Genomic DNA, 24,448 nt, shown 5'->3' with positions numbered 1-24,448 from the left:
AGCTGCCCCATGAGCTGACTTTGAAATCACGGCGCCCCCGCCGCCAACGATCGGGTCGTTCGTTCTCGAGAGCAGAAGCTCCGCCCTCCGGCCCTCCGATTGGAGCGGCGAGCCGGGCGAGCCGGCGAAAAACGCCGGCAGTGCGGAAGCGGCAAAGACAAACTCGTGACGTGTTTGGACGTTGTTTATTTACACAATATCCTCGGGATGTCGATTGCGCGTGGTCGTCTGCTGTCTGCTCGGTTGCGTTTTGCACACTTTAAAATTGATTTTAAATATGCTCTAGGCTGTACTCGCCGCTGATATTTTGCAGATGATGTATATGTGTTTCCACCAATCTATCTCCGAAGTTATCTCGCCTTCAAATTTTTGTGTGAGTGCCCCTTTAAGACATTTAGTGAGTATACTGGGAGCTCTGTAAATTGGAGCAAGTGCATGGGATTCTGGCACGGCAATTGGGACGTAACCCCTAGTGTCTTCGAAGGTATGAACTGGCAGGTTGTGCCGGTCAAATACTTAAGCGTGCCACTTGAAAACTACAGAGATAGCGACCCGTACTGGCGAAGCCAGACGACTGCAATGCGTGATAAAGCGGAAAAGTGGGAAGGGAAGGGGCGTGCGCTGTCGATGTTTCCGTGCGCAACGGTGTGCAACATATTTTTGTTCGCGAAACTTTGGTACGTTTTGCAAGTGATCCACTGTTCTCGCGCCAATGTTCAGCGGCTGCATCGCGTTTGTGCTGTTTTTGTTTGGGGCTCGCTCTGGGAAAGTACTTGTAGGACGAATCTTTTTCGAAGAGTACGTGAAGGCGGTTTATCGCTCTCGCATCTTTTTTTGAGACAAGAGGTGAATCGTTTTTATTTCTTGCGCGAGGTAAAGGACCCCTTCCTGCGCACTGTCATTCAAGTCAGGTTAGGCAGGCTATTGCCCCAATTTATTGTTACGTCATGTCAAAGCTACAATGGAGGAGTACACGGGTGTTTAAAAGAAGTTGTGCAAGCGACTCAATTTCTGTGTGTACGCTTTTCGATAGAGTATTTGAGCTCTGTGTCGAAGAAAAAGCTGTACAGGGATCTTGCTGAAATTTGTTTTCCGGTTCCTCTACACCAATCCATGTTTCCAGTGGGCCCCGGGCAAAACGTTTTGAAACGTGTAAAAGCCATGGCCATTCCTCCTAGTGCAAAAACATTTTTCTTTAAATTGCACTCTGGAGTGTTGCCAGTTAAAACATGGATGTTGGAGAAGGGTCTGTATGTGCCATGTGGAGTGGACTGTTCTTTGTGTAAAAAGCCAGAGACGGTGGAACGTGTTTTTTTTTGGATTGTTGGGATGGGGTGTTTTTGTGGGACGTTCTTCAGCGAACATTAAAAAAGGAGTTTCCGTTGAGTCCTTATGGCATCCGGTTTTTGGCAGTGCAAAACGATAATGGAGTGCCTTACGACCTAGTGATGTTGCTGGTCCTCCACGGAATATGGAGGTCTCGAATGGCGTTTCGGCACTGTGACGTAGACTGAAGGTCAGCAAGGCAGTATTTCTGTGAGAGTGCGCAACGTATTGTGGAAATGTGGAAGAGTCAGAAATGTACTCCTGAATGGTTGCATGGATTTGAAAAGGTATTTTCTATGCCCCGTTTTTAGTTATGTAGCACTGGCTTCAGTGAAGTCAGCGATATTATCATATGTACCGTTGTTTCTGGATTTTGTTTGAAACCGGCAATAAAGAAAAAAAGCGTGGTCTAGTGGCTAAGATACCTGGGTCTCACCCAGGAGGCCCGGGTTCGAGTCCCGGCGTCGGAAATGGATAGGTCTCATGGTGTAATGGTTAGCACTCGGGACTCTGGATCCCGCGATCCGAGTTCAAATCTCGGTGAGACCTCACTTTTTTGCCCCTCGATACTCAACTAACCTATGGCTGCAGTGCAGTTTGGGAATGGCGTGTTTATAAATCCCATATACTTGCGTTTTCTTTCGGGCCACTTTAAAGTAGAGCGTCTCCACCACCCATCGTGTTCCGGCGTGGTCTAGTGGCTAGGATACCTGGCTCTCAGCCAGGAGGCCCGGGTGCGATTCCCGGTGTCGGAATTGGTTAAGTCTCATGGTGTAAGGGTGAGCAGTCGGGACTCTGAATCCCGCGAACCGAGTTCAAATCTCGGTGAGACCTCACTTTTTTTCCCCTCGATGCTCAACTAACCTATGGCTGCAGTGCAGTCTGGAAATGACGTGTTTATAAATCCCATATACTTGCGTTTTGTCTTTCTTGCAACTTTAGAGCAGAGCCTCTTCACCACCCATCGTGTTCCGGCGTGGTCTAGTGGCTAGGATGCCTGGCTCTCACCCAGGAGGCCCGGGTTCGAGTCCCGGCGTCGGAAATGGATAGGTCTCATGGTGTAATGGTTAGCACTCGGGACTCTGAATCCCGCGAACCGAGTTCAAATCTCGGTGAGACCTCACTTTTTTGCCCCTCGATACTCAACTAACCTATGGCTGCAGTGCAGCCTGGGAATGGCATGTTTATAAATCCCATATACTTGCGTTTTCTTTCGGGCCACTTTAAAGTAGAGCGTCTCCACCACCCATCGTGTTCCGGCATGGTCTAGTGGCTAGGATACCTGGCTCTCACCCAGGAGTCCCGGGTGCGATTCCCGGTGTCGGAATGGGTTAAGTCTCATGGTGTAACGGTGAGCAGTCGGGACTCTGAATCCCGCGAACCGAGTTCAAATCTCGGTGAGACCTCACTTTTTTGCCCCTCGATACTCAACTAACCCATGGCTGCAGTGCAGTCTGGAAATGACGTGTTTATAAATCCCATATACTTGCGTTTTGTCTTTTGTTGCCACTTTAGAGCAGAGCCTCTTCCCCACCCATCGTGTTCCGGCGTGTCGGGATTCTGCTTCCGGCCGCTGCGCAGTGCGAACGCAGGATGACGAGCTCCGTTCAAGGGGCGGCTTTGGCGGGCCCATCGGCTCGCGGTACTATGTCTTCTGTTTTTGACAACTCTGCAAACCAGAATTATCAAGTTATTCTGCCTCATTTGCCATCCGGACCATCTGTTCTCAACACCATTTTTCTGCACGCGAACGTGAAAGCCAGGCCATACAAGGTGGAGGGTTTCCGCGACCCGCTGGTGCGTCTGAATTTGCTGCCCGAGGTTGGGGCCTTGGGCGCATATCAGATGAACCACCTGTGGGCCGTGACGTTCAAGGACGCCGAGGCAGCTGTGAAGCTGGTTGCCGCCTCCGAACTTCAAGTGAAGGGGCGGAGGTGCCTCATCTTCGATCCGCGGAGCCAGGACATACGCCTAAAGCTTCACTGGGTGCTCCACAACGTCCCCGACGACGAAGTGCGAGGCGCCCTGGCGCTTTACGGGAAGGTCACCAAAGTGACCCGTGACCGCTGGCGTGTGCCGGGCTGCACTTCGCAGCTCTCGACGACACGCCTGGTCACCCTACGACTCATGTCGGGCGTCACCGTAGACGACATCCCGAACCAGCTACGGATCGCCGGTGAGCAGGCCCTTGTCGTTGTGCCCGGACGGGTACCGCTTTGTTTGCGCTGCCACCGGAGTGGCCATATTCGTCGGCAGTGCCGCGTCCCACGGTGCGGGCGGTGCCGCCGCTACGGCCACAGCGATAGCGAGTGCGTCCGCACTTACGTGAACTTGGCCGGACCAGGAGACGACCACCACAAGTCCGAGTACGTGATGGACGCCGAAGACGCGGAGAGCGCTTCGAATGGCAAGGAAGAGGACGAGGACGCGGTGAAGGAGGCAACGCCCCCTGAACCTGCAGCCGCCGTGGCACCGAGCGCCGAACCACCTGCCGCAGGAGAAACGCCCACCGAAGTCCCGGACGTTCAGGGCAACCAAATCGCAACGGACGGTGCGGGCGTGACCGAAGCACCACTCTTGGCGTCGGAGGTAGAGAAAAGCAAGGAAAAAGAAGAAGTTGAGATGACAGGTGTCCTTGCTGGCTCTTCAAAGCGTACAAGGGATTATGTCGAGAGAAAACAGGCCAGCACCGCCGAGCCGAGCGGTGACGAACCCCCGGCGAAGGCTCCGACGCATGCTCGACGGGCTTCGGTGAAAGTGAAACCCAACGTCAACGCGGAGCGGCCCAGAAACCACCGGACACATAACGTAACGTCCCTTTTCGGCCCTGCAATGCGAACAATGCTTCTGATTCTCTCCGTGTAGTGCAGAGCAACGAACAGCCGTCTCCGGGGAGTGTTGAGCAGCTACTACGCTACAGTGACGTAGACTTCTTATTTTTCCGGTGGGGAGGGGGGGGGGGGGGCAGACCTGGAGTGCGCCTCGAAGCGGCTAAGGAAGAGGGGAGGAAGCAGTGGGGAGGTCCCAATGAGATGACACGTCATCATCCCGGTACAAAGAGGCTACCACTAATCATTATCATCATCATCGTAAGGGGCACCTGCAGCAGTGTGGGCCATTAACATTGTGTCGGCTAACTACGAGGTGTTCCCAAATAAGACGCGCCGCAAATCTATGAACCGTGAACTTCAGCGGTTTGACGCATCCAGTAGAAATTTCTTTGCATACGTGTTTTACTGGTCACATTTATTCAAAAATATTGCATGACTGAACCATCAGCACAAAAAACGAGTCTATTTGTTTTTCTTTTAATGGGCAGTTCGGGGGTAAAAAGAAAGGGACACGAGAAAGGGACATGACAGGGGCGCTACGCGCTGCTATGGTCATTTCCTTTAGGAGCCCCCGAAAGGGGTCTGACTTTGACCACTCATTTTTGTATCCGTGCGTGTGTTGTGCCAGAGCGCCTGACACTAATTCGCTGCACCTTGCGACGTGCCGATGGCGGGGTTGATTCGCGCCTAGGTCAAACCGCCCGCGTCAGATGTGCCTCGACTTGGCGGGAAAGGCGGCGCCGAGTCTGCTCTTCCTTTCCCACGACGACGGCTGAACCAAATCATGCCTAAGACGAACTAATCCCCGCAGACACGCAGCAAGTAGCGCCTGGAGACGCCGCCGCAGAGTCGCGTTCCCTTTCCCGGTCGTGGCGACTCGGCTGACGCAATCGCTTCGCCTCCATTCACCAGATTCATAATGCGGCCAGTGATAGCTCCGACTGGGTGGCATTGGAACTGCACGCCGCTGCAACGGAACCCTGGGGGTATAAAACCAGCCCGGAAGCAGCGGTGGTGCGGCGGCATCTCATTGAAGGCCCTGAGTTCAGAAGTGCTATCGCGCTCGTGTTAGCCATGTAAAGCTCTTGTTACCTTTGTATATATTGTATATAAATGCTGCTTCAAATAACCGTCAGCTCGGCTACTTCGTCGCTATGGTCTGCGCCGCGTCGATAGCGGACTGGGCAGGGCAACGTCGCAACAGTAGTTACTGAGCTGGGATGGCCCAGTCCCAACAGTGTATGTGTATGTATTTTGGAGGCTTGGAGCGAGTATCGCTCGCAGTCGACGGCCGCAGTGCACCCAGTTGCTGCCGGTGCTTGGCAGCCGTTACAGCCCTGTCCAACTGCTCTGGCGTGCTTTGTGACCTCGAAAACAAAGTTTGCAAACAGGCTTTTCGGAGGCGTGATAGCTTGCACTGAAGTCACTGTATTCCCGTGTTGGTGCATTGGTTGCACAGTGGAAATCTGCAGCTCTTGGTTCGAGAAGCGCTGATGAAGCTGAGAGCTATCGATAAAAAAGTGCGGTGGCGTCGTTATGGGCAACCAACATGTTTTACGAGACGTTCCAAAAGACGTTCCAGACGTACGAGACGTTCCAGAGCTAAAGGTAAAAACCCAACGTCTGGCGTTGGCGTTCATCATATAAACAGGCCCTTTCGCGAGGCCTTCCACAGTGCGAGCTTAAACTCGGCACAAGTTGCTAGCGAGGAGTGGTCGCCCCGCCAGTAAACAGCAGATGAAGGTAGGGGAAGAACAACCATCGAAATTCACCGTCCTCGTCAGCTTCATCATTACACGGTGGCATAAACGAGAAGCAGCCCATCGGGTTGCCATTCGAAAGCAAAACGCTCCTCTAGCAGCAAGATGCCTGAGCTGTTCGACAAAATATGCGAGGCGAAACAAGGCGTTACACGCGTTCGACTGGGCATTATGACGTCCGATTAACAACCCACAACCTGCACGGTGGGGCTATATGCTCACTTGTGAATAAACAGCACGAGGACATAATCTTACCAAACTTGGGCAAAAAGTTTCAAAACGGGAGCCTAATAAAACCATGTGGTTGACACAAACCATGCAGTCAATTTGACGCGAATCACGTAAGTAACTGCGACTGTTTAAATGAGCGGTTCCGCTCACGAAACGACTGCAGAGCATGACATGCATCTATGGAAACTGCTTAAAGGGGCACTGACACAAAAATTTTGCATCTTGTTTTTTTTGTTGCGATAAGTAGATAGTGACCTCTTATAACCTGTAGAAACCTCATTTGCTTCAGCGTGCGACGGTTGTTTATTTAGAGGCATTGTAAATGCGGCCAGTCGCAGTTTCGGTTTCAGCGAGTGCCGCGAAACGATGGATTTTGTGGATTTTGTGTGAACAAAGCTGACCACTTGACCGTCGGAGGTATATCACAGCAGAGCCGCCGTAGCACTGTCGAATCCGCATAGACGGCAGTTTCTGCGAATGCCCCCACGTACTGATCTCGTGAGGCGCTTAATTAAAAAGCGACCTTGGATGTGACGCAGGCGCTGCGAGTGCAAATGCTACCGCGGCTAAAGAACGACGCGCGACGCTCGAGACGGTGGGTGGCAAGACGCGCGCTGGGAGCAGCCGGCCGGTCTGCCTACAGGTCCGCCTACAGATGTGTTCGGCTTAGCACTGCGGCGGATATTCGAGTGCCGCTCTCGCAACCGGTGCAGATGACAATTTTCAATGCAACCCGCCATCGCATAATTAACTCCTTTCTCATGTAAGCCACCATGGTCGGGACTTGGGGACAATTTCGTGCAGCGGTAACAAGATATCACTCGAGCTACCTGCGCCCGCCTGGGCCACTTCGCGGCCTTGGCCGCCGCCTGCACAGAGACCGTGCGGCTAGCTCAGTGGGCTTTTCGTGCCTCCGGTGCGTTTTCGCATCCAGTGGTAATAAACAGTAATAGAAACAGAGTGCCTGGAATCGCTGTCGCGGCCAGCTGCCCCATAAGCTGACTTTGAAATCACGGCGCCTCCGCCGCCAACGATCGGGTCGTTCGTTCTCGAGAGCAGAAGCTCCGCCCTCCGGCCCTCCGATTGGAGCGGCCAGCCGGGCGCGCCGACAAAAAACGCTGGCAGTGCGGAAGCGGCAAACACAAACTCGTGACGTGTTTTTATGTTGTTTATTTACACAATATCCTCGGGATGTCGATTGCGCGTGGTCCTCTGCTGGCTGCTCGGTTGCGTTTCGCACACTTTAAAATTGATTTTAAATATGTTCTAGGCTGTATTCGCCGCTGATATTTTGCAGGTGATGTATATGTGTTCCCACCAATCTATCTCCGAAGTTATCTCGCCTTCAAAATTTTGTGTCAGTGCCCCTTTAAGACCGGAAAAGAGCGACTTGTGTGCGCGTAGTGCATGCATTGTGAGCCGCCCCCACCGCTTCCCCTAAAACAATTTCAATGAAGCAATCGGAATAAAGCAGCTAGGCGTTCCCAGGCCGCGCATTTGTAACCAAAAATAACTGCTCCAATCAACAGGTGCCGTAGAAACAGAGCAACTGTGGCCGCGCTTCCCACCGGGACCTAACCCCCTCGTTTTTCCCTTTTCACCGTGACCCCTTAGCGAACGACCGCCGAAAAACGTTAATAGCGCCAAACAAGGACAGGCAAAGGAGGGAGGTGCAGTTTTCGTTGCCTGATATTACCATCCTTGGGAGTTAAGAAGCACAGCGCCACCGCTGAATGTCTGAAACTCGTACACGTGCGTCCAGAGTTGAGTTTGTGATATAACTTGTTTGAACTGCTGTACTCATGAGTGCATGTACTCAGGAGTGCAAGTACTCGAAAATACAGTATTCATGAGTATTGTAATCATGAGGACTATGTACTCATGAGTACCATACTCACCAGTACTCATACTCATGAGTACTCATGCTCATGAGTATTGTACTCATGAGCAGTCATACTCATGAGTAGTGTACTCATGAGTTCTGTACTCACGAGTAGTGGTATTACCCCCGTACTCAATCGTCATCATACTCACTTTTTTAATCTGGGAGTGTACTCACTCATCATCGTACTCCCTAGTGAGTTTGAGTATAAATGAGTGTACTCACGAGTGAGTGCGCCGACCTATGCTCCAGACAAAATGTCACTTTCCTGGCGTGCTGCTGAAGCCAAGCTATGGTGGCTAGAAGGGCCACCCTTCTAGCCACCATAGCCCAGCGCAGCGCTACATTGTTGTCAACAATCCGCACACTGAGCACGTCTAACTCACCGTGAAGAAAAGCGACACGGCCCTGCGTGTCCCCCTGCCCATCAGGAGGACGGAACTGTCTTTCAAGATCCCAACCCCTATTGGAAACAATAGTTGTCAGACAGGACGGCCAACAGTCCGATGTCGACGGGCGCAGAGCCGAGCCAAGCCCTTAAAAAAAATCCTCAGCCGGGGCCGGAGGGGGCTCTGCCCCCCCGTAAAGCCGTCGGGGGGGGGGGGGGGGGGGGCACGAGCCCCACTGCCCCCCCGTAGTTGGCGCTTCTGTCACAAGAGCACGGCAACACACTTGGGATATCCGCCGTCGCTACACTGGAGACTAGGGTTCGTAGAGCTGGTCGTTGTATTTTGCTCTCAGTGTGCTTTAATTCGATATTATGGCTATTTTAAATAGGCCGCTTCGCATTTCTACTTTAAACGTAAGAGGGCTTGGGGCTAGGCGCAAGCAGTATCAGCTGCAAAGGATTATGGACGAAAAAGAAATAGATATAATGGCCATTCAAGAAACAAAAATAGAAAGCGAAAGCAGCACCGAGAGCATGATAAGGCCCTTTAGTGGCCGCTACAGCGTTTGCGTGAGTCATTCTGTGGGAACTTCGGGGGGGGGGGGTGTTGTATCTTGGTTAGAAATTCAGTTGGTATTCGTGTACAAACAGTTACGTCGAGCGAAACTGGCAGGATTGTGTGTTGTGATTTCAACTACTGTGGAGTACAATTTCGTGGAGTGTGTATCTATGAACCAAATGTTACACGGGATAGGACGGTTTTTTAAGGGTTGTTTGATTATTTAAAGCTGCAAGAAAGAGTAATTTTATTGGGCGACTTTAATTGTGTGTGTGAACGAAGAGACAGAAATGTGTCGCCGCGGACAAATGATCAGAGTGCAAGCGTCCTGACAGAAGTTCTTGAAGACTGCGAACTAGAAGATGTAGCGCACTGCGCAGGGAGCAGAAATGCTTTAAAGTTCACGCACTTTAAGGGCACGAGCCATGCGCGGCTGGACCGTGCATACGTATATTTCGAGCTCGCTGCGGCGTGCAAGAACTACGCGGTCGATAGTGTCTCTTTTAGCGACCACTGCCTTGTTTCATTTGTGTTGGGGGAAAGGAGGGAGGAGTGTAAGAACTTCAGCTGCGAACTTTGGAAATTTAATGTAAAATTATTACAAGACACCACATACACGGATAGAGTACATGAAATTGCAGAAAAACAAACAAACGACGAAATCAGCAGCTGGCGGGAAAGGTGGGAGGTATTCAAACAGGAATGCAAAATGGTAGCGATGGAGAGGGGGACAGTGCTTAAACGGCAAGAGAGGGAAGTGGAAAACAAACTTAGAAATAATCTGCAACACATGTTAGAACGCGAAAGCGAAATGCCTGGGGCATATAAAGAAGATATCAGAACCATTAAAAATAAGCTGGAAGCCATCGATATAGCAAGATATCGGGGGGCGACCGTGAGGGCGAGGGCCGAAGTGTTTTCGGCCGGTGAAGCGCCAACAAAGTGAGCGATAAAAGACGAAGCACGGTACGCGAAGGGCAATGGTATCGAGGAAATATACTGGCGAGGTGCGCTTACCAGTGACAAAGAGAACATGAAAAGTGCGTTTCAAGAACATTACACAGAGTTGTTTAGCCCCACAGTTCCAAAAACTGATTAGTTCAAGCGAGACTTTCTTACAGTCGTGCCAAGGTTGGAAGATTAGGTGAGGGAGGACTTAGAGCGACCGATATCGCTTGGCGAAATTCAGACGGCAATATCGGAGTTAAAAGTAAGTAAGTCGCCAGGACCTGACGGGCTTGGTGCGGATTTTTATAAAAGGTTCTCAGATATAGTAACTCCGTTTTTACTTATGGCCTTTCGCGAGGCGTACGAGTCCAAGGTATTGCCGCGGTCTTTTGGTCGCACACACACCGTCTTCATGCCCAAATCGGAAGACCGTGTTAAACTTCAGTCGGTTTCTGGGTACCGGCCGATTACATTGGCCAATGTACATTACAAAACTCTTATGAAGATCTTAGCGTAACGATTGCAGAGTGTTATAACAAGTGTAGTAGGGCCGCATCAGACCTGTGGCATAAAGGGGAGGAGTATAGTAACAAATGTTCATGTTGCGCGCAGTGTGCTGGAGTGTTGTGATATGCTTTTTAAAAGGGTCGCTATGCTTCAGATTGATTTCGAGAAAGCGTTCGACCGAGTGTGCCATGAGATTCTTTTGTTGTATTTTGGAGCATATAAATGTTGGTGATGTGATAATACAGGGAGTGCGTATGGCGTACTCTCACTGCTGCACGCAACTGATAATCAACAAGAATGTCACGGGAAGTATTCCTGTACTGTCTTCTGTGCGAGAAGGAGGTCCAGCATCTCCTCTTCTGTTTGCAATTTATTTGGAACCTTTTTGTTTAAAAGTAATTAATGACAGTGGAGTACGTGGTTTTCATTTACACACAAGCGAAGTGAAGTCACTAACACACGCGGATGATGTGGCGGTTTTTTTGTGAAGATGAGGAGAGTGTAAGCGCAGCCATATCGATAAGGAAGGAATTTTGTAGTCTTACTAACAGCTGTGTTAATTGGGCCAAGTGTGCTGGTTTTTTTTCACGGGGAGTGGGGGTCAACACCATCTGTATTTGAAAACGTGTCTTGGTCGCGTACACCAGCGCGTTATCTCGGAGTTCCGCTGGATCGCGATCAGGATAGCGGCGAGTACTAGGAATCCGAGACGGCGAAGCTGCGCGAAAAAACAACGAAGTGGGGTGGTCGCGCATTCTCTGTTTTCGCACGAGCCACGGTATGCAACCTTATTCGTTTGGCACAGCTGTGGTATGTGCTGCAGGTGCTTTATTGTTCACGAGTCCACGTGCAGCGAATGCACAGACTATTCGCAGTCTTTATCTGGTCATCGGTGTGGGAGCGTTCCAGTCGGAGTAACCTTTTTCGCCGAGTAAGGCATGGGGGTGTTGGCCTGTGTCATGTATTTGTTCACCAGCTTGTGAACCGGTTTATGTTTCTGCGCGATACACGTGATCCATTTCTTCGCACTTTAATGCAGATTACATTAGTAGATGCCTTGCCTATGTATATTGTTTTTTAAAGCAAAGCTTTAAAAGCAAACCTTTTAAAGCAAAAGCAAAGCTTTTAAAGCAAACCTCTACCCCCCAAGGGTTCTTTCGCGACCGTTGGTGTCCCCAGAAAACTCCAGCGAACAAATAAAAGAGTTTACCGCCACCGCCGGGAATCGAACCTGGAACCAATAGACTAACAAAGCGAGAGCCCATAGTCTTACCGATATTGCTACGCGCCCACGCGAAGACGGGAAGACAAGTGGTGTACTCACCAAGCACATCTACGGGTGTAACCCCTGCGTTCTCGCTGAATGCCAAGTGAAAGCGTCACGCGACCACTCATGCCCGTCTAGCGGCCCTGTGCCCACCTTGCTCATGTGCTAAGAGTTACAAAAATTAAAGGAAGCTCACACCAAGGCATCGCATCTCACTTCTAGTACGCCAATGTGCTAAATCCTGTGGCCTCCAGTGTTCACGTAAACAATCGCAGCTTCTTGTCCTCCGCCCTCATGCCAAACCAAGGAATACATTCAAATACTCCTTGATGGACAGCCCATCACTCCAAGCCCCAGCATCAAGATCCTGGGCCAACATGTCGAGGCTAACACCAAGAGTGATGTCTCCTTGCAGCACGTCAAACACAGCATCAATCAAACCGTACACATGATCAGGCGAGTTGCCACGAAGAAGCAAGGCCTCAAGGAATCCGATACCTTTCGATCAATTCAAGTTTTTGTCATCTCGAGAATCACTTACGTCAGCCCCCTGTCTTCTTCTCGACAAGAAAGACATAGAGATGCTTTATATAATGATTAGAAAGGCGGTCCAGCAGGCCATTGATCTTCTCATGAGTGCGTTCACACAGAGGCTGCTTAGCACGCGGCTCCACAACACAGTGCAAGAGCTGATAGAAGGCCATCTTTCTAAACAGAAGGTCCAACTCAGAACTGCGATGGGTAACCGCATGCTTCACCAGATTGGCTGGGCAGCCCAGAATGTCACTCCGCTTGACGTACTCCCAGACTCTTGGCGACTAAAACTAAAGATGCTCCCTTTGCTTAGAAATGTGAACCCCTCACATGACGAGGGTCACCAAAACGCACAGGCTCAAGCGCTAAACACCACCCTCAGTGGGGATCATGCAGTTGTCTCCACAGACGCCTCCAAACATCGAGGGCAGCAATACGCCATCATCGTGGCTACCTCCAGAACCAACCTCCTTGCGTGTACCTCGCTTAGCACCCTAGAAATTACGGCAGCAAAAGAGGCAGCCATCACCTTGGCTCTCGCTCAACCAGGGGTTCGGAGGGTAGTCATCGATTCCCCGTAAGCCTACTGGGATTACCAGTAAGGTTTGGTGTCCTGACCTGCACTGCGTGTGCGAAAAAGCCATTCCCCAAACGGTTCCATTCAGCTCATCTGGACACCCCCTGACGCTTCAATGGAGGGCAACAAATACGCCCACCCAACAGGCCTGCGCTTTTACCTCCCGTGCTATGGAGCTGCACGAGGACAGTCACCCACTTGTCACGTTCAGGGAGATAAGCCAGCATTATCACCTTCTGAAACAGACCGTACCTTCGCCTTACCCTGACCTTTCCAGAGAACAACAAACTACACTACGGCTCATACAATCCGGGCTCCTTCCCACAGCCTACGTGTCTTGACTAAATGTATTCGAATAACTACGAATCTGAATGTAAATTTTGCTCAGAAGTAGGGACACTCCGTCCCGTAATCGGGGTGTGCGACTTTAGCCCTGAGCACCCTCCTCTCTTCCCGTCAACTACCCAACAAGAGCAATGGGAGATGCTGCTGTCCAGGCCCCCTCTACCTACCCAGCTTCAGCGGGTGGACAGAACACCGGCCGCGCGGACTGCATATGGGCCCCACTAGCGTCACTAAATAAAGGCTTTTAGAGTATCGGCACTCTCGTCTCTCATTGTTATGTGCCGCCGGGATTTCCATTGGTCGGTCGGCACCACGTGATGTTTGTTCACATATGGGCGCAGCCATTTTGTTTTTGGGCGCCTCTCCTCTCTCTTTTTCGGCTGCGCGGGCGCTAGAGCGGCCGGTCGCACTCTGCCCGTCACAACCGGCGGCGGTTTCGTTCGGAGAGATGGCAACACTGCAAGCCAGAAACAAAATGGCCCCCATGCGCCTCCGGGTGCGCGAAGTGGCGGTACTCTTAAGCGTAGCTTATTTAGTGACGCTAGGCCCCACAGAAGAAGGAATCACTCCCCAGGGCTGCACTCTGGGCTGTTCAGAAATCTGATCACAAGAATTTCCTCCTCCTCCTACCCGGCGGCAAATCTAGTCACCTCCGCCCGCGGCACAGAGATGGAGAAGACAGATCGTCTAACACCGGGTTGGAGCTTGCTTTAATTTTATAAAAAAAGTTTCCACTCTTGTGCTGCACCAATACAACGCAACCAAACACCGTTCATGCTTCATGCATTGATTTAACCTTAACAAGAATACCTCTTTGAAGTAATAAATGGTGTGGTTAAGTGCATTTCACTTCTCTCTGGTTTTGCTATTTGTAGAGCAATATGAGTGAATTCAAGTGACGTCGCATGGGTAATCGTTATGGGTGCCGTTTACAGCTTTGCTTTCCAACCACATTCACAGGGTGGATTGGCGCGATTTTTTTCTGTAAGTGATAGATGTGGTGCCGTGAAAGGCTATATGAAGGAAGTGGTTGAGTCCTTTCCTTTTCTTACTGTGAGATTTTCGGTAGAATATTTAGCCACTGTTTCGAGAAAAACCCTTACAAATAATTTGAGGGAGATGCTGTTCCCCGTACCACGTTATCGTGAAATCTTTAGTTCTGGTCCTGGGCAGGATGTGTTATCCCGTGTGAAAAAAAATGGCAGTCCCAGCATGCGTGAAAACTTTCTTTTTCAAGTTACCTACAGGAACGCTGACAGTTAAAACATGGATGGAGGAAAAGGGGCTGTTTATTGGTTGGTCAAACATCTGTACGCTGTGTGCGAAAGCCGAAACAGTGGAACATGTTTTCGTGGGGTGCTGGGACGCCGTATTTTTTTGGGACGTTTTACAGAGAACGTTAAAGAAAGACCTGCCCATTTCAGCGCATGGCATTCGGTTCCTTCCGGTTGAGCGGGAAGATGAAGTTCCGTATAATTTGATCATGGCGCTAGGTTTGCATGTCATTTTGAGGTCCAGAATGGCTGTGCGACATGCGGACCCCAATGCGCTCACTGTAAGCAAGTATTTTGCTCAAAATGTCAGGTTGTTGTATGAAGTCTACAAGTTACAGGACCCCGAACTTGAATGGCTTCCTGTTTTGGAAGAGCTATGTACTTTTGATGTTTATTTTAAGTCCTTCCGTCAGCCAAAGTTTGGCAGGCGGTTTTTAATTTATCCGTGACTTGTATTACGTGTGTGCAAAAGGTAATAAAAAAAAACTTCCGGCGTGGTCTAGTGGCTAGGATACGTGGCTCTCACCCAGGAGGCCCAGGTTCGATTCCCGGCGTCAGAAAGGGTTAGGTCTCATTGTGTAATGGTTAGCACTCGGAACTCTGAGTCCCGCGATCCGCGTTCAAATCTCGGTGAGACCTTACTTTTTTGCCCCTCGATACTGAACTAGCCTATGGCTGCAGTTCAGTCTGAAAATGACGTGTTTATAAATCCCATATACTTGCGTTTTGTCTTTCTGGCCACTTTAGAGCAGAGCCTCTTCACCACCGATCGTGTTCCGGCGTGGTCTAGTGGCTAGGATACCTGGCTCTCACCCAGGAGGCCCGGGTTCGATTCCCGGCGTCGGAAAGGGTTGGGTCTCATGGTGTAATGGTTAGCACTCGGGACTCTGAATCCCGCGATCCGAGTTCAAATCTCGGTGAGACCTTACTTTTTTGCCCCTCGATACTGAACTAGCCTATGGCTGCAGTTCAGTCTGAAAATGACGTGTTTATAAATCCCATATACTTGCGTTTTGTCTTTCTGGCCACTTTAGAGCAGACCCTCTTCACAACCGATCGTGTTCCGGCGTGGTCTAGTGGCTAGGATACCTGGCTCTCACCCAGGAGGCCCGGGTTCGATTCCCGGCGTCGGAAAGGGTTGGGTCTCATGGTGTAATGGTTAGCACTCGGGACTCTGAATCCCGCGATCCGAGTTCAAATCTCGGTGAGACCTTACTTTTTTGCCCCTCGATACTGAACTAGCCTATGGCTGCAGTTCAGTCTGAAAATGACGTGTTTATAAATCCCATATACTTGCGTTTTGTCTTTCTGGCCACTTTAGAGCAGACCCTCTTCACCACCGATCGTGTTCCGGCGTGGTCTAGTGGCTAGGATACCTGGCTCTCACCCAGGAGGCCCGGGTTCGATTCCCGGCGTCGGAAAGGGTTGGGTCTCATGGTGTAATGGTTAGCACTCGGGACTCTGAATCCCGCGATCTGAGTTCAAATCTCGGTGAGACCTTACTTTTTTGCCCCTCGATACTGAACTAGCCTATGGCTGCAGTTCAGTCTGAAAATGACGTGTTTATAAATCCCATATACTTGCGTTTTGTCTTTCTGGCCACTTTAGAGCAGACCCTCTTCACCACCGATCGTGTTCCGGCGTGGTCTAGTGGCTAGGATACCTGGCTCTCACCCAGGAGGCCCGGGTTCGATTCCCGGCGTCGGAAAGGGTTGGGTTTCATGGTGTAATGGTTAGCACTCGGGACTCTGAATCCCGCGATCCGAGTTCAAATCTCGGTGAGACCTTACTTTTTTGCCCCTCGATACTGAACTAGCCTATGGCTGCAGTTCAGTCTGAAAATGACGTGTTTATAAATCCCATATACTTGCGTTTTGTCTTTCTGGCCACTTTAGAGCAGACCCTCTTCACAACCGATCGTGTTCCGGCGTGGTCTAGTGGCTAGGATACCTGGCTCTCACCCAGGAGGCCCGGGTTCGATTCCCGGCGTCGGAAAGGGTTGGGTCTCATGGTGTAATGGTTAGCACTCGGGACTCTGAATCCCGCGATCGGAGTTCAAATCTCGGTGAGACCTTACTTTTTTGCCCCTCGATACTGAACTAGCCTATGGCTGCAGTTCAGTCTGAAAATGACGTGTTTATAAATCCCATATACTTGCGTTTTGTCTTTCTGGCCACTTTAGAGCAGACCCTCTTCACCACCGATCGTGTTCCGGCGTGGTCTAGTGGCTAGGATACCTGGCTCTCACCCAGGAGGCCCGGGTTCGATTCCCGGCGTCGGAAAGGGTTGGGTCTCATGGTGTAATGGTTAGCACTCGGGACTCTGAATCCCGCGATCCGAGTTCAAATCTCGGTGAGACCTTACTTTTTTGCCCCTCGATATTGAACTAGCCTATGGCTCCAGTTCAGTCTGAAAATGACGTGTTTATAAATCCCATATACTTGCGTTTTGTCTTTCTGGCCACTTTAGAGCAGAGCCTCTTCACCACCGATCGTGTTCCGGCGTGGTCTAGTGGCTAGGATACCTGGCTCTCACCCAGGAGGCCCGGGTTCGATTCCCGGCGTCGGAAAGGGTTGGGTCTCATGGTGTAATGGTTAGCACTCGGGACTCTGAATCCCGCGATCCGAGTTCAAATCTCGGTGAGACCTTACTTTTTTGCCCCTCGATACTGAACTAGCCTAGGCTGCAGTTCAGTCTGAAAATGACGTGTTTATAAATCCCATATACTTGCGTTTTGTCTTTCTGGCCACTTTAGAGCAGACCCTCTTCACCACCGATCGTGTTCCGGCGTGGTCTAGTGGCTAGGATACCTGGCTCTCACCCAGGAGGCCCGGGTTCGATTCCCGGCGTCGGAAAGGGTTGGGTCTCATGGTGTAATGGTTAGCACTCGGGACTCTGAATCCCGCGATCCGAGTTCAAATCTCGGTGAGACCTTACTTTTTTGCCCCTCGATACTGAACTAGCCTATGGCTGCAGTTCAGTCTGAAAATGACGTGTTTATAAATCCCATATACTTGCGTTTTGTCTTTCTGACCACTTTAGAGCAGAGCCTCTTCACCACCGATCGTGTTCCGGCGTGGTCTAGTGGCTAGGATACCTGGCTCTCACCCAGGAGGCCCGGGTTCGATTCCCGGCGTCGGAAAGGGTTGGGTCTCATGGTGTAATGGTTAGCACTCGGGACTCTGAATCCCGCGATCCGAGTTCAAATCTCGGTGAGACCTTACTTTTTTGCCCCTCGATACTGAACTAGCCTAGGCTGCAGTTCAGTCTGAAAATGACGTGTTTATAAATCCCATATACTTGCGTTTTGTCTTTCTGGCCACTTTAGAGCAGACCCTCTTCACCACCGATCGTGTTCCGGCGTGGTCTAGTGGCTAGGATACCTGGCTCTCACCCAGGAGGCCCGGGTTCGATTCCCGGCGTCGGAAAGGGTTGGGTCTCATGGTGTAATGGTTAGCACTCGGGACTCTGAATCCCGCGATCCGAGTTCAAATCTCGGTGAGACCTTACTTTTTTGCCCCTCGATACTGAACTAGCCTATGGCTGCAGTTCAGTCTGAAAATGACGTGTTTATAAATCCCATATACTTGCGTTTTGTCTTTCTGGCCACTTTAGAGCAGAGCCTCTTCACCACCGATCGTGTTCCGGCGTGGCCTAGTGGCTAGGATACCTGGCTCTCACCCAGGAGGCCCGGGTTCGATTCCCGGTGTCGGAAAGGGTTGGGTCTCATGGTGTAATGGTTAGCACTCGGGACTCTGAATCCCGCGATCCGAGTTCAAATCTCGGTGAGACCTTACTTTTTTGCCCCTCGATACTCAACTAACCTATGGCCGCAGTGCAGTCTGGAAATGACGTGTTTATAAATCCCATATACTTGCGTTTTGTCTTTCTGGCCTCTTTAGAGCAGAGCCCTTCACCACCCACCGCGTTCCGGCCTGGTCTAATTATGCAGTCGACCAGGTATCATTTAGTGGTCATTGTCTTACCTCCCTTTTTCTAGGGGGGAAGGGGTGCAAGAAGTTTAGTTGGGAGTTGTGGAAATTAAAGGCTAAGTTACTAAAGGACAACACTTTCAATAAAACAGTGGAGGAGATTTTCGTTAAGTGCAGAGATGAAGTTGAACTTGGGTGGGATGCAAAATGGGAGCTTTTCAAGAGACATAAAAATGAAGGCCATTGAAAGAGTGGTCTGCATTAAAAGAACTGAAAAGGAGGAAGGGGATACCCTCCGTCGCAATCTCAGTCGTATGGTGAAGCTACAGTGCCAGATGCCAGGATTGTTCGGTGACGATATCGCAACCATCAAAAGCAGGCTTGAGGCGATCGATCAGGAACGCTACAGGGGGGCAACAATTAGAGCACGTGCAGAAAGGCTGCTGGCAGGGGAGGCGCCCACAAAGCGCTCTTTAGAAGATGAGACGCGGTATGTGAAGGCCAACAAAATTGAAGAAATAACCTGTCAGGGTGTTGCTATGCGCGAGGAGGAACAAATAAAAAGAGAGTTTGTGCGGTTTTACACAGAACTGTTCAGCCCTGCAAGTCCCAAAGGAGATGTTTTTGAGCGAGAGTTTCTTTCACTGTTACCAGTGTTAGATGAAGAGACTAAGCAAATACTCGAAGAACCCATTTGTTTGAAAGAAGTGGAAACAGTAATTGATGAGTTAAAACGTGGGAAAGCACCGGGTCCGGATGGTCTGGGTTCCGACTTGTATAGGATGTACAAATATAAGGTTGCCCCTTTTTTGTTTCTTCTATTCGAGGAAGCTTTCAAAAATGGTGCGCTGCCAAAAACTTTCACCCGCACGCACATCATTCTTATTCCAAAATCTGAGGATCCTTTGAAAAGGCAGTCTGTAACAGGATATCGACCCATTACTTTGGCCAACACAGACTACAAAATAATAATGAACATTATTGCCAAAAGACTTCGGAGTGTGATCAGTATGATTGTCGGGCCACATCAGACATGTGGCTTTAAGGTCGCAGTATTGTAACAAACATTCACGTTGCGCGAAGTGTCTTGCAGTGCTGTGACATGTTGTGACATGTAAAGTAGCAGTGTTACAAGTAGATTTTGAGATAGCCTTTGATCGCGTCAGTCATGGGATCCTCTTTTTAGTTTTGAAGCATATAAACGTTGGAGATGTTATTTTAAAGGGCGTTAAGATCGCGTATCATGATTGTTTCACGCAGCTGATAATTAACAAAAATGTTACCGAGTACATTCCAGTGTTATCATCAGTGAGGCAAGGCTCCTCTGCTTCCCCATTGTTTTGTATTTTTCTAGAACCCTTTTGTTTAATGATCATCAATGATAGTTATGTACGAGGTTTCGTGTTGCATGCAAGCGAAGTGAAGCTGCTAACATATGCTGATGATGTGGCCATATTCTGCACAGACGAACAAAGTGTGAGTAGAGCTGTCATGATAACCAAAGAATTTTGAGACGTCACCCAAAGCTCAGTCAATTGGCAGAAGTGTGCCTTGTTTTGGCACGGAACCTGGGAATCAACACCGACTGTATTTGAACGCGTAAACTGGACCACCACGCCTGGGTGGTACATGGTTGTACCGATGGAGAGTTATTTGGACAGCAATCAGTACTGGCAAGGCGAAACCCAAAGACTGCGTGACAAAGCCACAAAGTGGGGAGGCCGTGCATTGTCCGTCTTTGCAAGGTCCACTGTCTGCAACTTGTTTTTTCTGGCGAAAGTGTGGTTCGTTATACAAGCTATTCACTGTTCCCGTGTTCATGTGAATAAGTTGCATCGTATTTTTGCTGTCTTTATTAGGAATTCAACATGGGAACGCACGAGCCGAAGTTCTCTTTTTCGAAGAGTGAAGCTGGGAGGGCTCGGGCTATTGCATATATATGTAAGACAAATTATTAATCGTTTTATGTTCTTCAGGGACTCAAACGATCCTTTCTTGCGAAGTTTTTTCCAAGTTGCACTTGCCAATGCTTTACCGCAGTTCATCGTTTCTTCATGCAACGAGGAATGGCCTACAATTAGAGCTTATCTGAAAGAAGTAGTTGACGCAGTTAGATTCCTTTCTGTATGGTTTTCTTTGGATTATATCTCAAATGTTTCCAGGAAGGGTTTGAAAAAAGATCTGAATAAAATTCTCTTTCCTGTACCTCTGTACCGAGCAGTGTACTCTGCAGGCCGAGGACAGGATGTTTTGTCCAGGGTGAAAGCTATGGTAATCCCAGCCTCTGTGAAAACCTTCTTTTTTAAATTGCTCATCAACACACTCCCTGTGAAAACATGGATGGAAGAGCGAGGTCTTTTTGTTGCTTGGAACAACTTGTGCGTTCTTTGTCAAAAATCTGAAACTACAGAACTTGTGTTTATAGACTGTTGGATGCTATTTTCTTTTGGGACGTCCTCATGAGAACCCTAAAGAAGGAGTATCTGGTGACACCCTATGGAATCAGGTTCCTCAGTGTAAACAATGAAGACGATGTACCGCATGATATGATCATGCTTTTAAGATTGTATAGTATGTGGTGCTCTCGAATGGCGGTGCGCCATGCGGATGTCAATGCGCACACTGTGAGCGCATATTTCAGGGAAAAAGTGAACTATCTGTGCGAGTTGTACGAAGTGGAAAATCCTGACGCGGGAATTTTGCCAGTGCTGCAAAAATTGACATCATTTGATGTTTACAATAATTTCCGCCAGCCAAAACATGGCTGGTGCTTTTTATCACATCGCTGACTTGTAAAAATGAAAAAAAAAATAAAGACAAAAAAGCTCCGGCGTGGTCTAGTGGCTAGGCTACCTGGCTAGGATACCAGGAGGCCCGGGTTCGATTCCCAGCGTCGGAAAGGTTGGGTCTCATGGTGTAATGGTTAGCACTCGGGACTCTGAATCCCGCGATCCGAGTTCAAATCTCGGTGAGACCTTACTTTTTTGCCCCTCGATACTCAACTAACCTATGGCCGTAGTGCAGTCTGGAAATGACGTGTTTATAAATCCCATATACTTGCGTTTTGTCTTTCTGGCCACTTTAGAGCAGAGCCTCTTCCCCACCCATCGTGTTCCGGCGTGGTCTAGTGGCCAGATTCTGCTTACGCTTCCGCCAGCGTGCGGTCGCAGAATGTCAAGATCCGCCCAAGGAGCGGCTTCAGCGGGCCTTTCGGCCCGCGGTAACAGGTTTTTTGCCCAGGATACCGATGATTATCAAGTACTTTTGCCACCGTTTCCCTCAGGTCAGTTGGTTTTAAACACGGTTTTTCTTGTTGCCGACATTCGTGCCCGGCCTTACCGTGTTGAGGACTTTCGGGACGTTTTGGCCCGTCTGGAACTGCTCCCCGACGTCGTGACGTTGGGGACGTACCCGATGGGTCACGTCTGGGCAGTGACGTTCAAGTCGGCGGACGGTGTAAAGAAGATTTCTACGCTCACTGATATCAAGGTGAAGGATCGCCGGTGCCTTGTTATCGACCCGTGTAATCAAGAAGCCCGCCTATAGTTTCATTGGTTGCTGCACAACGTGCCGGATGACGCCGTTCGCGCTGCGCTGGCGCCCTACGGGCGTGTCGGCGAGGTGCGCAGGGAGCGGTGGCGCGTCGAAGGCATCGAAGACACTTCGTACGGTGACCCTCAAGTTGAAGGCGGGCGTGACCATCAACGACCTGCCGCACGAACTTCGTGTGGCGGGTGACAAGGCCCTCGTCGTCGTCGCTGGAAGGGCCCCGCAGTGCTTACGTTGCAACCTCAAGGGGCACGTCAGGCGTGAACGCAAGGTGCCGAAGTGTTCTGCGTGCCGTCGCTTCTGGCGTGATGCAAGCGCCTGCGTTAAGTCCTATGCCAGCGTCACCGGTCTAGCGCGGGACGACGACCTCCGCGAAAACCTTATGGACGAGGCAGACGCGGAGGAGACAGCAGCAGCAGTCACCGACAAGTTGCTGAAGGAGCCACGTCGGCGGTGCGTGCGTGCGTGTGTGTGTGCCTGCGTGCACGTGTGCGCGTGTGTGCATGTGCGTGTGTGTGTGTGCGCGCGCGTTTGTGCGCGTGTGCACGTGTGCGCGCGCGTGTGTGTGTGTGTGCGTGTGTGTGTGTGCGCGCGTGTGTGCGCGTGTGTGTGTGTATGTGTGTGTGTGTGTGCGCGCGAGTGCGCGTGTGCGCGTGTGTGTGCGCGTGTGTGCGTGTATGTGTGCGTGTGTGTGCGCGTGTGCGTGTGTGTGTGTGCGCGTGTGCGTGTGTGTGTGTGTGCGTGCGTGCGTGTGCGTGCGGACTTTTGTACTTTTTTTATGATAAGTTTTGCAACTTGCTTTTGTATTTGTAACTTGCATTTGTAACTTATTGTTTTTGTAACTTATATGATAAGCTGTTTGCACATCCCGCCATTGATGTCGCTTTTAAAGATGTATTTATGAGCTTGTTGCCATGCCTAGACAGACATATCAGCACTGCTGGAAACAGACATTACGGAGAATGAAGTAAGAAATGCGATAGAGCACTTGAGCTCAGGAAAGACGCCTGGCCCGGAAGGGCTAAGCGCCGCATTCTATAACAAGTTTAAAGATTGCCTAACTTTGGTGTTGCGCAGGGTATTCTCATTTTGCTCTGCTAGTTTCATTTTGAAGGTGGAGTCTGCATGGTGCAGAAAGGGGTGCTGAGGTTCCGGAAAAGACCAGAAGCGCTTTCGTTCCTCTCGTGCTTTGTAAAGAAATCTTCCTTGCATTATGCATCTGCATCCCCTTGCAAGCTGCCTCATTCGCTTTCTGGTTGCCGAGAATGCCGCAGTGTGCAGGTATCCATTGTATGGTCACACCGTGTGCGGCACCGTAAGGTAGGTGGTGGAAGGAGATGACGGCGCGGGATACACACTCGTGAAGGCTGTAGCAGCTGCACGGGCATAGTTGGTATTCCCAAAACTACATTGTGTGGTTGGTTCTTTGTTTTGTTGGATCATGAGGTGTTGGCCTGGTAAGATGTTGCGGCAAGTGCTCCGCCTGAGCGCCACCTAATGAGTCAATGTGGCCCGTTCACAATGAGCCCACCAGTTCTCTCTTCCGAACAAAGCTGAGAAGGCACGACACCTCCCTACGCAACGTCCGACGTACTTTTCAGTAAACTATGTAATACAGAGCGCCATGTGGAGCAGCCAACTTTTGAATCGCTGAGCGCGGTGCCATACGCTCTCCAGCATGCTTTGGGAGGTCCTTTTAGTGTTGGACATCCCCTAGCATTGCACATGGGGAGCACAAAGGACATCACACGATGCCAACCTTGAAACTCCGAGCTGTGGACTTACCTTAGCCCGTTCGGTTGCGGTAAAAACCAGATCACTCAACATAACGGCAACACAATGGAACCACACGGAACCGCCACGATACTTCGCATCCTCATCAGGGTTCCCCACGGGAAGATGGTGTAATTTTTTTTTATTTACTCATACTGTTGGCCGGTGAGGCCGATACAGTGTGGGGTTACAAAATTCTTGTAATAACATATAAGCGTGCATAAGCACGCACAAAAGCAAACACATAATCGTGCATGCCTATATTATTGCACAAACAATGCAAACAAATAATACCAAACAAACGCAATAAAATGCAGACAAGCGAATGAGTACCATAAAGAAATCTATTCATATACATACACATATACACACACATGTGTACAAGCATTCATTCTGCATTGCTAACAACGTAGGTTAGGTTCATTTGTACTTGGGCTCGCAAGAAGGCGGTTCTCAAATTCCGAAGCAGTCCGAGGTAGAACAACAGATTCTGGTAATGCGTTCCAGTGACGTATTGTACGTGGAAAAAAAGAATATGCTTAAGTGTTGATGTGGAGTGGTTTGACCGTGAAAGTGCGGCTATTTGTATTTCGCATGTCTCTACCTTGTCTCGGAATTAGGTATTGGGTTATTTGTATTTTAAAGGCATTCTGGGTAAGTAGAAAGAAAAACTTCAGGCGCGCATGAGTGCGGCGATCTGCTAGTGTTGGTAAGTTAAGAATTTCAAGCATATCTGAGATAGACTCAGTGCGTGAGTAACGTGAT

At 50.0% G+C, this 24,448-nt stretch overlaps 29 non-coding genes across 29 annotated transcripts; all 29 read left to right on the top strand.

Moving 5' to 3' along the window:
- Positions 1–1,803: 1,803 nt before the first annotated feature.
- Positions 1,804–1,875, top strand: Trnaq-cug (transfer RNA glutamine (anticodon CUG)). Its single transcript has one exon. It is a non-coding gene; the product is annotated as a tRNA-Gln (tRNA).
- A 134-nt stretch (positions 1,876–2,009) lies between these two features.
- On the top strand, positions 2,010–2,081 carry Trnae-cuc (transfer RNA glutamic acid (anticodon CUC)). Its single transcript has one exon. It is a non-coding gene; the product is annotated as a tRNA-Glu (tRNA).
- Positions 2,082–2,296: 215 nt separating this feature from the next.
- Trnae-cuc (transfer RNA glutamic acid (anticodon CUC)) lies at positions 2,297–2,368 on the top strand. Its single transcript has one exon. It is a non-coding gene; the product is annotated as a tRNA-Glu (tRNA).
- A 7-nt stretch (positions 2,369–2,375) lies between these two features.
- Positions 2,376–2,447, top strand: Trnaq-cug (transfer RNA glutamine (anticodon CUG)). Its single transcript has one exon. It is a non-coding gene; the product is annotated as a tRNA-Gln (tRNA).
- Positions 2,448–2,581: 134 nt separating this feature from the next.
- Trnae-cuc (transfer RNA glutamic acid (anticodon CUC)) lies at positions 2,582–2,653 on the top strand. The gene has a single exon. It is a non-coding gene; the product is annotated as a tRNA-Glu (tRNA).
- A 12,551-nt stretch (positions 2,654–15,204) lies between these two features.
- On the top strand, positions 15,205–15,276 carry Trnae-cuc (transfer RNA glutamic acid (anticodon CUC)). Its single transcript has one exon. It is a non-coding gene; the product is annotated as a tRNA-Glu (tRNA).
- A 7-nt stretch (positions 15,277–15,283) lies between these two features.
- Trnaq-cug (transfer RNA glutamine (anticodon CUG)) lies at positions 15,284–15,355 on the top strand. The gene has a single exon. It is a non-coding gene; the product is annotated as a tRNA-Gln (tRNA).
- Positions 15,356–15,491: 136 nt separating this feature from the next.
- On the top strand, positions 15,492–15,563 carry Trnae-cuc (transfer RNA glutamic acid (anticodon CUC)). Its single transcript has one exon. It is a non-coding gene; the product is annotated as a tRNA-Glu (tRNA).
- A 7-nt stretch (positions 15,564–15,570) lies between these two features.
- On the top strand, positions 15,571–15,642 carry Trnaq-cug (transfer RNA glutamine (anticodon CUG)). Its single transcript has one exon. It is a non-coding gene; the product is annotated as a tRNA-Gln (tRNA).
- Positions 15,643–15,778: 136 nt separating this feature from the next.
- Trnae-cuc (transfer RNA glutamic acid (anticodon CUC)) lies at positions 15,779–15,850 on the top strand. The gene has a single exon. It is a non-coding gene; the product is annotated as a tRNA-Glu (tRNA).
- Positions 15,851–15,857: 7 nt separating this feature from the next.
- Trnaq-cug (transfer RNA glutamine (anticodon CUG)) lies at positions 15,858–15,929 on the top strand. Its single transcript has one exon. It is a non-coding gene; the product is annotated as a tRNA-Gln (tRNA).
- Positions 15,930–16,065: 136 nt separating this feature from the next.
- Trnae-cuc (transfer RNA glutamic acid (anticodon CUC)) lies at positions 16,066–16,137 on the top strand. Its single transcript has one exon. It is a non-coding gene; the product is annotated as a tRNA-Glu (tRNA).
- A 7-nt stretch (positions 16,138–16,144) lies between these two features.
- On the top strand, positions 16,145–16,216 carry Trnaq-cug (transfer RNA glutamine (anticodon CUG)). Its single transcript has one exon. It is a non-coding gene; the product is annotated as a tRNA-Gln (tRNA).
- Positions 16,217–16,352: 136 nt separating this feature from the next.
- Positions 16,353–16,424, top strand: Trnae-cuc (transfer RNA glutamic acid (anticodon CUC)). The gene has a single exon. It is a non-coding gene; the product is annotated as a tRNA-Glu (tRNA).
- A 7-nt stretch (positions 16,425–16,431) lies between these two features.
- On the top strand, positions 16,432–16,503 carry Trnaq-cug (transfer RNA glutamine (anticodon CUG)). Its single transcript has one exon. It is a non-coding gene; the product is annotated as a tRNA-Gln (tRNA).
- Positions 16,504–16,639: 136 nt separating this feature from the next.
- Trnae-cuc (transfer RNA glutamic acid (anticodon CUC)) lies at positions 16,640–16,711 on the top strand. The gene has a single exon. It is a non-coding gene; the product is annotated as a tRNA-Glu (tRNA).
- Positions 16,712–16,718: 7 nt separating this feature from the next.
- Positions 16,719–16,790, top strand: Trnaq-cug (transfer RNA glutamine (anticodon CUG)). Its single transcript has one exon. It is a non-coding gene; the product is annotated as a tRNA-Gln (tRNA).
- Positions 16,791–16,926: 136 nt separating this feature from the next.
- On the top strand, positions 16,927–16,998 carry Trnae-cuc (transfer RNA glutamic acid (anticodon CUC)). The gene has a single exon. It is a non-coding gene; the product is annotated as a tRNA-Glu (tRNA).
- A 7-nt stretch (positions 16,999–17,005) lies between these two features.
- Trnaq-cug (transfer RNA glutamine (anticodon CUG)) lies at positions 17,006–17,077 on the top strand. Its single transcript has one exon. It is a non-coding gene; the product is annotated as a tRNA-Gln (tRNA).
- Positions 17,078–17,212: 135 nt separating this feature from the next.
- Trnae-cuc (transfer RNA glutamic acid (anticodon CUC)) lies at positions 17,213–17,284 on the top strand. Its single transcript has one exon. It is a non-coding gene; the product is annotated as a tRNA-Glu (tRNA).
- A 7-nt stretch (positions 17,285–17,291) lies between these two features.
- Positions 17,292–17,363, top strand: Trnaq-cug (transfer RNA glutamine (anticodon CUG)). The gene has a single exon. It is a non-coding gene; the product is annotated as a tRNA-Gln (tRNA).
- Positions 17,364–17,499: 136 nt separating this feature from the next.
- Trnae-cuc (transfer RNA glutamic acid (anticodon CUC)) lies at positions 17,500–17,571 on the top strand. The gene has a single exon. It is a non-coding gene; the product is annotated as a tRNA-Glu (tRNA).
- A 7-nt stretch (positions 17,572–17,578) lies between these two features.
- Trnaq-cug (transfer RNA glutamine (anticodon CUG)) lies at positions 17,579–17,650 on the top strand. Its single transcript has one exon. It is a non-coding gene; the product is annotated as a tRNA-Gln (tRNA).
- A 135-nt stretch (positions 17,651–17,785) lies between these two features.
- On the top strand, positions 17,786–17,857 carry Trnae-cuc (transfer RNA glutamic acid (anticodon CUC)). The gene has a single exon. It is a non-coding gene; the product is annotated as a tRNA-Glu (tRNA).
- Positions 17,858–17,864: 7 nt separating this feature from the next.
- Positions 17,865–17,936, top strand: Trnaq-cug (transfer RNA glutamine (anticodon CUG)). The gene has a single exon. It is a non-coding gene; the product is annotated as a tRNA-Gln (tRNA).
- Positions 17,937–18,072: 136 nt separating this feature from the next.
- On the top strand, positions 18,073–18,144 carry Trnae-cuc (transfer RNA glutamic acid (anticodon CUC)). Its single transcript has one exon. It is a non-coding gene; the product is annotated as a tRNA-Glu (tRNA).
- Positions 18,145–18,151: 7 nt separating this feature from the next.
- On the top strand, positions 18,152–18,223 carry Trnaq-cug (transfer RNA glutamine (anticodon CUG)). Its single transcript has one exon. It is a non-coding gene; the product is annotated as a tRNA-Gln (tRNA).
- A 2,964-nt stretch (positions 18,224–21,187) lies between these two features.
- Trnap-agg (transfer RNA proline (anticodon AGG)) lies at positions 21,188–21,260 on the top strand. The gene has a single exon. It is a non-coding gene; the product is annotated as a tRNA-Pro (tRNA).
- Positions 21,261–21,266: 6 nt separating this feature from the next.
- Trnaq-cug (transfer RNA glutamine (anticodon CUG)) lies at positions 21,267–21,338 on the top strand. Its single transcript has one exon. It is a non-coding gene; the product is annotated as a tRNA-Gln (tRNA).
- Positions 21,339–24,448: the final 3,110 nt, after the last annotated feature.

Source organism: Haemaphysalis longicornis, unplaced genomic scaffold (assembly GCF_048455015.1).
Source record: "Haemaphysalis longicornis isolate Haplotype H1 unplaced genomic scaffold, Haemaphysalis longicornis Haplotype H1 scaffold_3, whole genome shotgun sequence".
NCBI lineage: Eukaryota > Metazoa > Arthropoda > Arachnida > Ixodida > Ixodidae > Haemaphysalis > Haemaphysalis longicornis.
This window is presented reverse-complemented; position numbering and strand designations above follow the sequence as displayed.